Here is a 12,813-nt window from a genome sequence, read left to right on the forward strand (position 1 = left end):
TGATTAGGGGTCTTGAACACATGAGTTATGAGGAGAGGCTGAGGGAACTGGGATTGTTTAGTCTGCGGAAGAGAAGAATGAGGGGGGATTTGATAGCTGCTTTCAACTACCTGAGAGGTGGTTCCAGAGAGGATGGTTCTAGACTATTCTCAGTGGTGGAAGAGGACAGGACAAGGAGTAATGGTCTCAAGTTGCAGTGGGGGAAGTTTAGGTTGGATATTAGGAAAAACTTTTCCACTAGGAGGGTGGTGAAACACTGGAATGCGTTGCCTAGGGAGGTGGTGGAATCTCCTTCCTTAGAAGTTTTTAAGGTCAGGCTTGACAAAGCCCTGGCTGGGATGATTTAATTGGGGATGGGTCCTGCTTTTGAGCAGGGGGTTGGACTAGATGACCTCCTGAGGTCCCTTCCAACCCTGATATTCTATGATTCTATGATCTGCTGATATCAAGGGTAGTGACCCTGGGAAATGTGCAGGTCATAGTGGATGGCTTTGCTGCAATGGGATTCCCTGACTGTGGTGGGGCCATAGACGGAATCCATATCCCTATCTTGGCAACGGAGCACCAAGCCTGCGAGTACATAAACCGCAAGGGGTACTTTTCAATTGTGTTGCAAGCTCTGGTGGATCAAAAGGGACGTTTCACCAACATCAATGTGGGGTGGCCGGGAAAGGTACACGACGCTCGCATCTTCAGGAACTCTGATCTGTTTCAAAAGCTGCAGGAAGGGACTTTATTCCCAGACCAGAAAATAACTGTTGGGGATGTTGAAATGCCTATAGGTTTCAGAGTAACAGCCGTGTTAGTCTGTATTCGCAAAAAGAAAAGGAGTACTTGTGGCACCTTAGAGACTAACCAATTTATTTGAGCATAAGCTTTCGTGAGCTACAGCTCACTTCAGCTCACGAAAGCTTATGCTCAAATAAATTGGTTAGTCTCTAAGGTGCCACAAGTACTCCTTTTCTTTTTGCGAAATGCCTATAGTTATCCTTGGGGACCCAGCCTACCCCTTAATGCCATGGCTCATGAAGCCGTACACAGGCAGCCTGGACAGTAGTCAGGAGCTGTTCAACTACAGGCTGAGCAAGTGTAGAATGGTGGTAGAATGTGCATTTGGACGTTTAAAGGCGCGCTGGCGCAGTTTACTGACTCGCTTAGACCTCAGCGAAACCAATATTCCCACTGTTATTACTGCTTGCTGTGTGCTCCACAATATCTGTGAGAGTAAGGGGGAGACGTTTATGGTGGGCTGGGAGGTTGAGGCAAATCGCCTGTCTGCTGGTTACGCGCAGCCAGACACCAGGGCGGTTAGAAGAGCACAGGAGGGCGCGGTACACATCAGAGAAGCTTTGAAAACCAGTTTCATGACTGGCCAGGCTACGGTGTGAAAGTTCTCTTTGTTTCTCCTTGATGAAACCCCCTGCCCCTTGGTTCACTCTACTTCCCTGTAATCTAACCACCCTCCCTTCCTCCCTTTGATCACCACTTGCAGAGGCAATAAAGTCATTGTTGCTTCACATTCATGCATTCTTTATTCATTCATCACACAAATAGGGGGATGACTACCAAGGTAGCCCAGGAGGGGTGGTGGAGGCGGGAAGGAAAATGCCACACAGCACTTTAAAAGTTTACAACTTTAAAATTTATTGAATGCCAGCCTTCTTTTTTTTTGGGGCAATCCTCTGTGGCGGAGTGGCTGGTTGGCCGGTGGCCCCCCCACCGCGTTCTTGGGCGTCTGGGTGTGGAGGCTATGGAACTTGGGGAGGAGGGCGGTTGGTTACACAGGGGCTGTAGTGGCAGTCTGTGTTCCAGCTGCCTTTGCTGCAGCTCAACCATACACTGGAGCATACTGGTTTGATCCTCCAGCAGCCTCAGCATTGAATCCTGCCTCCTCTCATCATGCTCCGGCACATTTGAGCTTCAGCCCTGTCTTCAGCCTGCCACTTACTCTCATCAGCCCGCCACCTCTCCTCCCGGTCATTTTGTGCTTTCCTGCACTCTGACATTATTTGCCTCCACGCATTCGTCTGTGCTCTGTCAGTGTGGGAGGACAGCATGAGCTCGGAGAACATTTCATCTCAAGTGCGTTTTTTTTTCTTTCTAATCTTCACTAGCCTCTGGGAAGGAGAAGATCCTGTGATCATTGAAACACATGCAGCTGGTGGAGGAAAAAAAAGGGACAGCGGTATTTAAAAAGACACATTTTATACAACAGTGGCTATACTCTTTCACGGTAAACCTTGCTGTTAACATTACATACGTAGCACATGTGCTTTCGTTACCAGGTCGCATTTGCCTCCCCCCACCGCGTGGCTACCCCCTCAACACTCCCCCCTCCCCGTGGCTAACAGCGGGGAACATTTCTGTTCAGCCACAGGCAAACAGCCCAGCAGGAACAGGCTTCTCTGAATGTCCCCTGAAGAAAAGCACCCTATTTCAACCCGATGACCATGAATGATATCTCACTCTCCTGAGGATAACACAGAGAGATAAAGAACGGATGTTGTTTGAACGCCAGCAAACATACACTGCAATGCTTTGTTGTACAATGATTCCCGAGTACGTGTTACTGGCCTGGAGTGGTAAAGTGTCCTACCATGAAGGACGCAATAAGGCTGCCCTCCCCAGAAACCTTTTGCAAAGGCTTTGGGAGTACATCCAGGAGAGCCGCGAATGCCAGGCAAATTAATCCTTTCACATGCTTGCTTTTAAACCATGTATAGTATTTTAAAAGGTACACTCACCGGAGGTCCCTTCTCCACCTGCCGGGTCCAGGAGGCAGCCTTGGGTGGGTTCGGGGGGTACTGGCTCCAGGTCCAGGGTGAGAAACAGTTCCTGGCTGTCGGGAAAAGCGGTTTCTCCGCTTGCTTGCTGTGAGCTATCTACAACCTCATCATCATCATCTTCCTCGTCCCCAAAACCTGCTTCCGTGTTGCCTCCATCTCCATTGAAGGAGTCAAAGCACACGGCTGGGGTAGTGGTGGCTGAACCCCCTAAAATGGCATGCAGCTCATCATAGAAGCGGCATGTTTGGGGCTCTGACCCGGAGCGGCCGTTCGCCTCTCTGGTTTTCTGGTAGGCTTGCCTCAGCTCCTTCAGTTTCATGCGGCACTGCTTCGTGTCCCTGTTATGCCCTCTGTCCTTCATGCCCTGGGAGATTTTGACAAAGGTTTTGGCATTTCGAAAACTGGAACGGAGTTCTGATAGCACGGATTCCTCTCCCCATACAGCGATCAGATCCCGTACCTCCCGTTCGGTCCATGCTGGAGCTCTTTTGCGATTCTGGGACTCCATCATGGTCACCTCTACTGATGAGCTCTGCATGGTCACCTGCAGCTTGCCACGCTGGCCAAACAGGAAATGAGATTCAAAAGTTCGCGGTTCTTTTCCTGTCTACCTGGCCAGTGCATTTGAGTTGAGAGTGCTGTCCAGAACGGTCACAATGGAGCACTCTGGGATAGCTCCTGGAGGCCAATACCATCGAATTGTGTCCACAGTACTCCAAATTCGACCCGGCAAGGCCGATTTAAGCACTAATCCACTTGTCAGGGGTGGAGTAAGGAAATCCATTTTAAGAGCCCTTTAAGTTGAAATAAAGGGCTTCATCGTGTGGATGGGTGCAGGTTTACATCGATTTAAGGCTGCTAAATTCGACCTAAAGTCCTAGTGTAGACCAGGGCTCAGGGGTGTGACTCAGCCACGGCCAAGTGACGTAAGTTATACCGACCTAAGAGCCAGTGTGATAGCTACTGCCTCTCGTAGAGGTGATTTTAATATGCTGATGAGAGAGCTCTCTCCCGGTCTCCCATCAGCATAGAACATCTTCACCAATTGCACCATAGCAGCCAGTTTGAGCTTCTACTGTAGACCTGCCCTGAATCACAAGGCTTCCCTGATGCACATTCAACAAAGGGATCTTTTATCTTCCATTGTGTCCTGATTCTTTTCCAGCAGGGCACAACCTGAACTTCAAAGGGTGAGTTCCAGTACTTTTTTTCCCCCCAGGCAAGATCAGAGCTGGCAGCATTCCTCAAATTCAGTAAAAATAGCTCCTCACTATCTTACTAGAACAAGAACATATTATGCAGAGAATGAGATAATGATCACATGAAATAATATTTTAGAGAGAGAAGAAAGGAGGAAAGAGAACAATTCATTCTAAGCTCTGATTGGAGCTATTCTAAAAAATATACACATATTTCCTAGATAATTTGCTATTCTCTGCTCTCGGTTCAGATCCATCCTGCAGCATTGCAGGAACTCCCTGTTTTTCCATCTCCCCTTGTGCTCCGCTTCCTAGCTCACACCTGCATTGCTGCAGCTCCTATGCTTTGTTTTCTTTCACCCACGCTTTGCTCCACAAAGAGGGAGCTGCAATACAATAGGATGACTTAATAGGATTTACCAGACTGGATCATACCATTCATTCGTGCAATCAAGTATCCTGCTTCTAACTAGGGCTAATACCTGAGGCATGAAAGGGAAGTAGCAGAATAAACCTCCATAATGCACCTATCTTGATGACTCCTGTAATAAGTTATTTTCTTATACCTAGAACCATGGGTTTTTCTCACCCTCTCCATCATTATATCTTAACTTGCATAGCTGCAAAAGTTACTAGTGTCATAATATTAGCCAGCTCTTTATAGCACCCAGCCAAACATTTTGTCACCATCCACATCTTCCTATGGCAGTGATTTTTGCAGGCTGTCTGTCCTCTGTGTGCAGCAAAAATTCTTTTTCAGTGGCTCTTATGCTACTGCCCCTCGATATCATTGCATCCTCTTGTTCTTGTGTATGGGACATGGGAACAAGGAGGGAGCGATCCCCATTCTTTAATTTGGAATAATTCACTCAAGCCCCAAATAGATGGAATGAGCTCCCTGGTCCATTAAAATAGGCACTTATCCCCTCTGTTTTTAAGCCCCTTTGGTCTCTTAAGCCTCATCAGCGTGAAAGAAACTGAAATTGTGACTGAAGCATGAGCTGTAATATGAGAAATAAACAAAAATGTGTCCTTACTGTCAAAAAGCCATAAATACCCTCTGTGCACCCTGTACACAGGGTCTGAGTAGTAGGTGGCATAGAGGCCCGGCCTGCTGGAATGAGGAAGGGTTGAGGATCTAGATGCTGGCTGGGATCATATCCTCACCCAGAAGTCAGCAGACTGGAGGTAGGAGTTTGAACTTTGTGAGTCTTACATCCTTTGGATGCACATGCGGCCCAGTGAGTAATTTTTGTTTTTACTGCTGCCTTGTGCCAGGCTGCGTTACCATGAGCTTGCCGCTGAACCCCAAGCCCTTCCTGAATGGGCTGACAGGGAAGCCGGTGATGGTGAAGCTGAAGTGGGGGATGGAGTACAAGGGCTACCTGGTGTCTGTCGATGGCTACATGAACATGCAGCTTGTAAGCACAGAAGAATACATAGATGGTGCATTGTCAGGACACCTTGGTGAAGTTTTGATAAGCTGTAAGAATGTCCTGTACATCAGAGGAGTAGAAGAAGAAGATGGAGAAATGAGAGAATAAGATTGTATATTTCTGGAAAATAAAGATCAGTTTTTCACAAAAGAGAATAGCAATTCTATCAGAGATCCCACAGGAGGCGAACCTGTGCCACTGCTGATAGCCCCTGCTGCTCTCCACAGCTCCTTCACTGGATTACTTCATTGAAGTCAGGCTGCAAGGGATCCACTCAGCTGCTGTTCCCCAGTGCTTCCCTTTAGGGGGTTTAACTAGAGTGTAGGGACACGTTGAAGAGTTAATTAAGCCTCATGCTACATCATCTGGCTTCCAGTTTTTCTGCAGGGTTTTAGAGGAGACTATATGCATCTCCCTCTTTTCCGCCCCCCCCAGACTGCCCCTCTAGAGCTATGGATCCCTCACCCTCTGAAATGGCCTTTGGGAGGTCCAAGGTGGGAGGGAATAGTGCAACAGACACAGCTGAGACCCTCTATGCTAGGAGGAGGTGGATCCAGAAGGAGACCCTCTGAGACCCTAACACTAGGCAGGCATTTGGCCTAGTACATTCCCCTCTCAAACTCGCCACAGGAAGGTAATGCTCCTCTGAGCAGCACTGACATTTCCTGAACACAATTCAGGTGGTTTTATTAGACGTGAGAGATGAATTCAGAAGAGTAATTGAAGCTGCATGAGGAGGCTGGTGAGAAGGTGAATTCCCATTCTGTCTGGGTCTACAAAAACTCCACCTACCAAACCACTCTAGTTTGGTTACAGGTTTATCTATCAGGTTAGAAACATTACATCATCAGTTTTCTGGATTTTTGTTCCCACTGTATTTTTCTCCCTTTTAAATTTGTTTCCTTCTTTCTCATGAAAAAAGGAGGGTAAAGGCTAAGAAGTGTCTGAAAGTAGGGAAAACATAATATGCTCACTTTTTTCCAACCCTTTTTTCCAGTTGGAAAATAGTAAATAAATGTGAAAAGTAGGGGCTTCCCTCCATTGTCACAAGATTTTGTTTCTAATTTTCCAGTCAGAAATTTGACTGCTCTATCGGTTGATCCTATTACGAGTACTGAACACTATTACTTCTGTGGATGTAGTAGCTCTGCACAAATGAACCCTGTAATAAATGAAGTGGGGAGGTAGCTCCTTTTTATAGACACCCAGCCAGCCAGTTAGCTACAAAATCCCTGTTAGTAGCTGTTCTCTACTTGCTTTACCTGTAAATCGTTAAAAAAGCCCATAGGTAAAAGGAAGGGAGTGGGCACCTGATCAAAAGAACCAATGGGAGGGTTAGAACTTTTAAAAATTGGGAAAAAACTTTCCCTTTGTCTGGCTGTTGTTGTTCTCCAGAGAGAGAAGACACAGAGCAGCAATGCTGTAAGAAGCTTTAAACCAGCTATAAAAATTCATCAACTCATACCTAGGAATTACTTATCTGAAACCCCAGATATGTAAGTAGATCAGGGAATGTCTAGGAAGACACAATTAGGTTTATATCTTTTATTTCTGTAAGGTTTGTGGACTCCTCTGTGCTAACCCCCAAATGCTTTTGTTTTGCTTGTAACCATTAAGCTGGACTTCAAGAAAACCATTCTTGATGCTTCTTATTATATTTGCTCTTTTTAAATCTAGCAATAGCCTACGTTCCAAATGTATTTTCTTTTTTTGTTTTTAATAAAATGTACCTTTTTTAATACCAGGATTGGGTTTTTGTGTCCTAAGAGGTTTGTGCATATGTTGTTTAATTAGCTTGTGGCAACAGCTGATTTCCTTTGTTTTCTTTCTCAGCTGTTCCCCAGAGCAGGGTTGAAAGGGCTTGAGGGTACCCCAAGTATGCGTTCCTGGGTCCAAAGGGGATTTTTTTTTGCATTTCAGTGGTGGTAGCATCTACCCATCCAAGGTCAGAGAGAAACTGTAACCTTGGGAGTTTAATACAAGCCTGGAGTAGCCAGTATTAAGTTTTAGAATCCTTGTGGGCCCCCACCTTCTGCACGCGAAGTGCCAGAGTGAGGAATCAGTCTATACAGACCCTTTCAAAGTTGTAACATATAGCATGAAGCTTACCAGGGAGACTGTTTCTACACTATGTCATATGAATCCTGGCTGTCGCACCAAACCAGCATAATGAATGTGTGATGCTATCTGTTGGGATCCACCCAAAATTTATGCATGTAATCTCCTGAGCATATCCTTGTGAGTAATATTTTATATAAACAAATACATCATGCAACATAAAGAGGATATGAAAGGATTCATCACCTGGTTCAACATGAAAATGGGAGGAAAGTTGCCAAGTGTAAATGGATGTGATTTTGAAGATAAGAACTTCAGAACAGGTGGAAATCCAAGGGTATTCTGTACCCTGGCCGTAACCCTTTAAGAGTGTAGGGCTCAGTTGTGATCTCAATTACACCCATGGAGTTCACACTGAAGTCATGGGGAGTTGAGTGGACATACTGGAAAGCACAACCAGGTCCTTGAATTTCAAATGTGAAATTCACTTCACCCACATATAGTGCAAATAATTGGGTGGGGAAGGTCATGGACTTAGGGAGGCAAAATCTACCTGAAGCCTGGTGAATGCAGTGTAGCACTCCCCCACTTGCTTCTATGCCAGGCACTCTCAAGTGGATCCACATAGATGTTGGATCCCATGGCCCCATCCCTAGCTCACGTCTGTGCTGGGCTATGTGGCTGCACAGAGAAACCTCCCCCTACCCCCAGAGCACAGGGGCTGCCAAAACTTCCCCATGCCACTCCACCAGCACCTTGACATAGGGCTTCAGTGCTGCAGAAGGCCTTCTGGTGGCCCTGCACACCAGGGTGAATTTCATCTTAAGTGTTTGCTGTGTGAGATGTTGAATTAGGTCAGGCCAGAACTTGGCGGAGCTTGTTCAGCAATCACATGGTTTTAAACAATTCTCAGAAATTGCTGCAGGCATATTGGAAGGCAAAATCACATCAGCCCATCCTGGTTCCGCCTTGTCTAGTGCTCTTAGTAACAAAGCGGCATTTCTTGCCTGACATCTAGGGCGCAGTGACCCTTAGGCGATGTTCTTAGTCAGCATGAAACCTGAATAAATCATATGAAAGCACAACGCAGCCAGAGGGACAAAAACAACAACAGTTGTAGCTTACATCTTACCCAGTTCATGAACTGCTGGGTTCATTGAGAAGTAAATTAAAGGGGAGGCTGTCAAGTTTAGATCTGTGGTTCCGGGCAAGGATTTACAAAATAAATCTCACATGTGCAGAAATGTTCTTCTGAAATGTCTGTGTAAATTGGCACTACAAAGCATTTTTGTATTTAAAGCATCCTGTGCACTGTTGTGAACCAGTACACAAAAAAACTCAGCTAGAAAAATGAAACAAACTATAAATAGAAAGACAAGGTGGGTGAGGTACTAGCTCTTTATTGGATCAACTTCTGCTGGTGAAAGGTACAAGCTAGCGAGTTACACAGAGCTCCTTGTCAGGTCAGGGGAAGGAAACAGAGGGTCTGAGCTAAATACAAGTTGGAACAGATTGTTAAGCAGAAGGGTAACAAGCTCATGAAAGCTTATGCTCTAATAAATTGGTTAGTCTCTAAGGTGCCACAAGTACTCCTTTTCTTTTTGCGAATACAGACTAACACGGCTGTTACTCTGAAACCTGTCATACTGGAGGTGGTCACTTGAAAAGAATGAGCGGTTAGGGGCTAGATTGTTATGCATAAAGGGTTTGAAATGAGCAATTAAGGATAGCAGGCAGTAAGGTGTGTCACAAATTGTTGCAATGAGCCATAAAACCAGTGTCCCTGTTAAGCTCAGGGTTTTGAATTTGAAGGTATTGTGCAACTTTCCATTAAGGACAAGTATTGAAAGATCAGATATGGAGTGATTGCTTTGTGAAAAGTGTTCACCACAGGTGATGTGATGTTTGTGTCTTTTATCATTGTTCTGTGTGAGTTCATTTGAGAGCATAGTGAGTGTCTGGTTTCACCCACATAGTTATTACTGGGGCATTTGATGCACTGTATGAGGTGTACCACGTGTTTTGAAAAGAATGTGTAGGACCCCTCTATCTTGAAATGTTTGTTGTGGGGGTGCTAATCATTGTAGCAGTGGATATACATATAAAGGTTTTACATCTGTTGTGCAGGCAGGGCCTGGTGCCCCTTTGAGTTGGTGTATCCTAGTCTGTGGGGAATTTGCTTCTGATGATGAGCTTGGCAAGGTTAGGGAGTTGTTTGAAGCATAGGCGCCAACTCTGTAGGTGCTCCAGTGCTGGACGACCCACGGGGAAAAATTAGTGGGTGCTCTGCACCCACCAGCAGCCAAGCTCCCATCCCCACCCCATGCCCCACCTCACCTCCGCCTCCTCCCCCTCCCCTGACTACACCACGTCCCCATTCCTCCACCTACCTCGGAATAGGGGCAGGGAGGGGGCTGAGTTGGGGCGGGGACTTTGGGGAAGGGGTTGGAATGGGGGCAGAGCAGGGGCCGAGCATCCACCAGCGCCAGTAGAAGTCAGTGCCTATGGTTTGAAGGCCAGGAGAGAGGGTTCAAAAAAAGTTTTTTCAGGATATCAAAATATTTAATAATCTGTCTCAACTTGTATTTAGTTCACTCTGCTTCCTAGCCTCGTGTCCTGGCCAAATTTACCTAATTATGTTCTGCCCATCCAAAATTCCCCCTACAGTTTCAGCTGATGCTGGCATTCCTCACTTCTGCAGTGCCGTGTTGCTTAAGGTTATGTCATGTGAAGTGCCCCATGGCTTTCTCAGTTTTGTTTCTATTTAATGTGCATATGAGGAGGCTTCTGGGAGGGTTAGTAAGGAGACATAGTCTACATTGTCTCCAATACACTGGTGATACCCAACTCTATGTCTCCATAACATTCCGCTCTGCCAGCGGCATGGCATGAATGATGCACTGCCTGTGTGGGACCGAGGCCTGCATGAGGGCAAGCAGACTAAGATTCAATCCAGATAACACTGAAATACTGTTGGTAGGTTGGGGGAAAGCCAACAGAAGAACTGGCAAAGACTGTATCAGCAATTCTGATTGGAGGCATGCATCCACTGTTTGGGTAGAAATAAATGGTCAGTTTTCGAATGGAGAGAGGTAAATAGTGGTGTCCCCCAAGGGTCTGTACTGGGACCAGAACTATTCAACATATTCATAAATGATCTGGAAAAAGGGGTAAACAGTGAGGTGGCAAAATTTGCAGCTGAGACTTAACTACTCAAGATAGTTAAGTCCAAAGCAGACTGCAAAGAGCTACAAAAGGATTTCACAAAACTGGGTGACTGGGCAACAAAATGGCAGATGAAATTCAATGTTGATAAATATACAGTAATGCACACTGGAAAACATAATCGCAACTATACATAAAAAATGATGTGGTCTAAATTAGCTGTTACCACTCAAGAAGGATCTTGGAGTCATTGTGGATAGTTCTGTGAAAACATCACAAAACTGCAGCCACAGTCAAAAAACCTAACAACGTTAGGAAACATTAAGAAAAGGATAGATAAGACAGAAAATATCAAGTTGCCTCTATATAAATCCATGGTACGTATGCCCACATTATGCAGATGTGGTCGCCCCTCTCTAAAAAGATATATTGGAATTGGAAAAGGTTCAGAAAAGGTCAACAAAAATTATTAGTTTTGTGATTTTGTTCCAGGCCATTTTCTGTTGCAAACATTTCATTTTTGGTGATGGTTTTGTCAAGCTGGCAAAGTTGCCTTTCAAAATATGGAAAATCAGAAACGTTAACATTTTGCTCTTCACTCCAGAAATTCAGCTGTACTTTCAAGTGGAAAACGGTGACAGTATGAAATATTTTAAAAAGGCAGAATAAAATGTGAAAAAAATATTGATTGAGGTTTTAAAATTTTATTTCACTTTTTTATACATCTTTACTTGGAAACACATACATTTTTTGATATAAGAACTCTAATTCTCTTGAAACAGCTTGAGACAATACTTTATAAGGTTAGAGACCAAAACATGGCCCTGGGTTCTTGATGATATTCTGCCCCAGGCCATGAAGGACCCAGGTGAGCAGAGGCAGTCCTCTGCTGACAAGACTGGAGCCTAGGACAGTACTAAAAGCTTAGCTAAAACTCTGCTAAAAAGATATATTCAGGGATAGCAAATATATTCTCACTGAGCGCATCCATCCAGAGAAAATCTATAAATGTTTTCTGCACCACAGCAGTGCCACCAGCAATAATGTTGGCAAATGCTGTAGCATAGACAAGGTGTAGGTGTCTTTACCGTAGTGTTATCGAATCCTATTTTATTGCCATCACGTTTCTCATCAACAGCCAAGAAGGCTTGTTTCTTCCAGTAGGGATAACAAAACAGCATTGCCTAGCTTCTAGTGGTTAGAGCATGGGACTGGAAGCCACGAATCCTGTTTCTGGTTCTACCACTGACCTGCCATGATCTTGGGCAAATCACTGTCTCTCTCTATGCTTCTTTCCTGCCACCTATAAAGATACTGTTGATCCCCACCCAGGGGTGCTTAGAAGATTAATGGTTATTTAGGATATATAGAGTCAGAGGCATGCGTGGTGTTTAAAAAAGCAAATATAAAGATGAGGGCCCTAGATTCTCAGAGAAGGGGTTGCAGATCCTTGATCTTGAGGCCACTTCTATGTCAGCCCCAGCAGAGATCAGAGCAGAGTGGAGGCTTCTCTTGTCTACACTGACTGGCTATGACCCTCCAAGGGACCACCTACCAGCCGGGGATAGCTGGAGTGCAGCATCACACCCGCTTCCCAGCCCCAACACCAACGGCTACTGGATGGTGGTATAGACAGTGGTTTTATGTGTACTGGGGACTCCCCCTTCAAGGGGAATGCCTAGGGAGGGACATCTGATAGCTTTCAGCAGTGAGGGGGCTACAGAGAGAGCAAATCTGGGCTCAGGATTAAGCCCAAGGTCCCTGCCCTCAGGAGATTTAGTGTAAAATTAGGTCAGGACCAGGACAAAAGGAGAACATGTGTGACTGGGGGAAGATGACAGTGGTAGAGAAATGGAGGGAATGTGTTTGGGTGCCCAGATTCCCATGGAAAGGGGCATGTCAATCTTGCATGCTTTGTGGATTTGATGTTTGTTACTTTCTCTTTTTAAGGGTGGGTCTACACTGCAGCTCAGACGGTGCAGGTAAAGAGACACGTGTTAGCTCTGCTCCAGCTTGGGTGCTAAAAATAGCAGTACGGCCATGGTGGCACGGGCTAGCCACCTGAGAACAATCCCACCTGGCCTCTGCGTCCATACGCGGTTGGCCAGCCTGAGCTGCCGCCCATGCTGCTGCTCGAGCACACAAGCTCAAGTGGAGCAAGCACGTGTC

At 45.7% G+C, this 12,813-nt stretch overlaps 1 pseudogene; it reads left to right on the forward strand.

The window, feature by feature from the left end:
* The first annotated feature begins 5,273 nt into the window (after positions 1–5,273).
* On the forward strand, positions 5,274–5,529 carry LOC140905475 (small nuclear ribonucleoprotein F pseudogene; annotated as a pseudogene).
* Positions 5,530–12,813: the final 7,284 nt, after the last annotated feature.

The sequence above is a fragment of the Lepidochelys kempii genome, chromosome 1, assembly GCF_965140285.1.
Source record: "Lepidochelys kempii isolate rLepKem1 chromosome 1, rLepKem1.hap1, whole genome shotgun sequence".
In the NCBI taxonomy this organism is placed as follows: Eukaryota; Metazoa; Chordata; order Testudines; family Cheloniidae; genus Lepidochelys; species Lepidochelys kempii.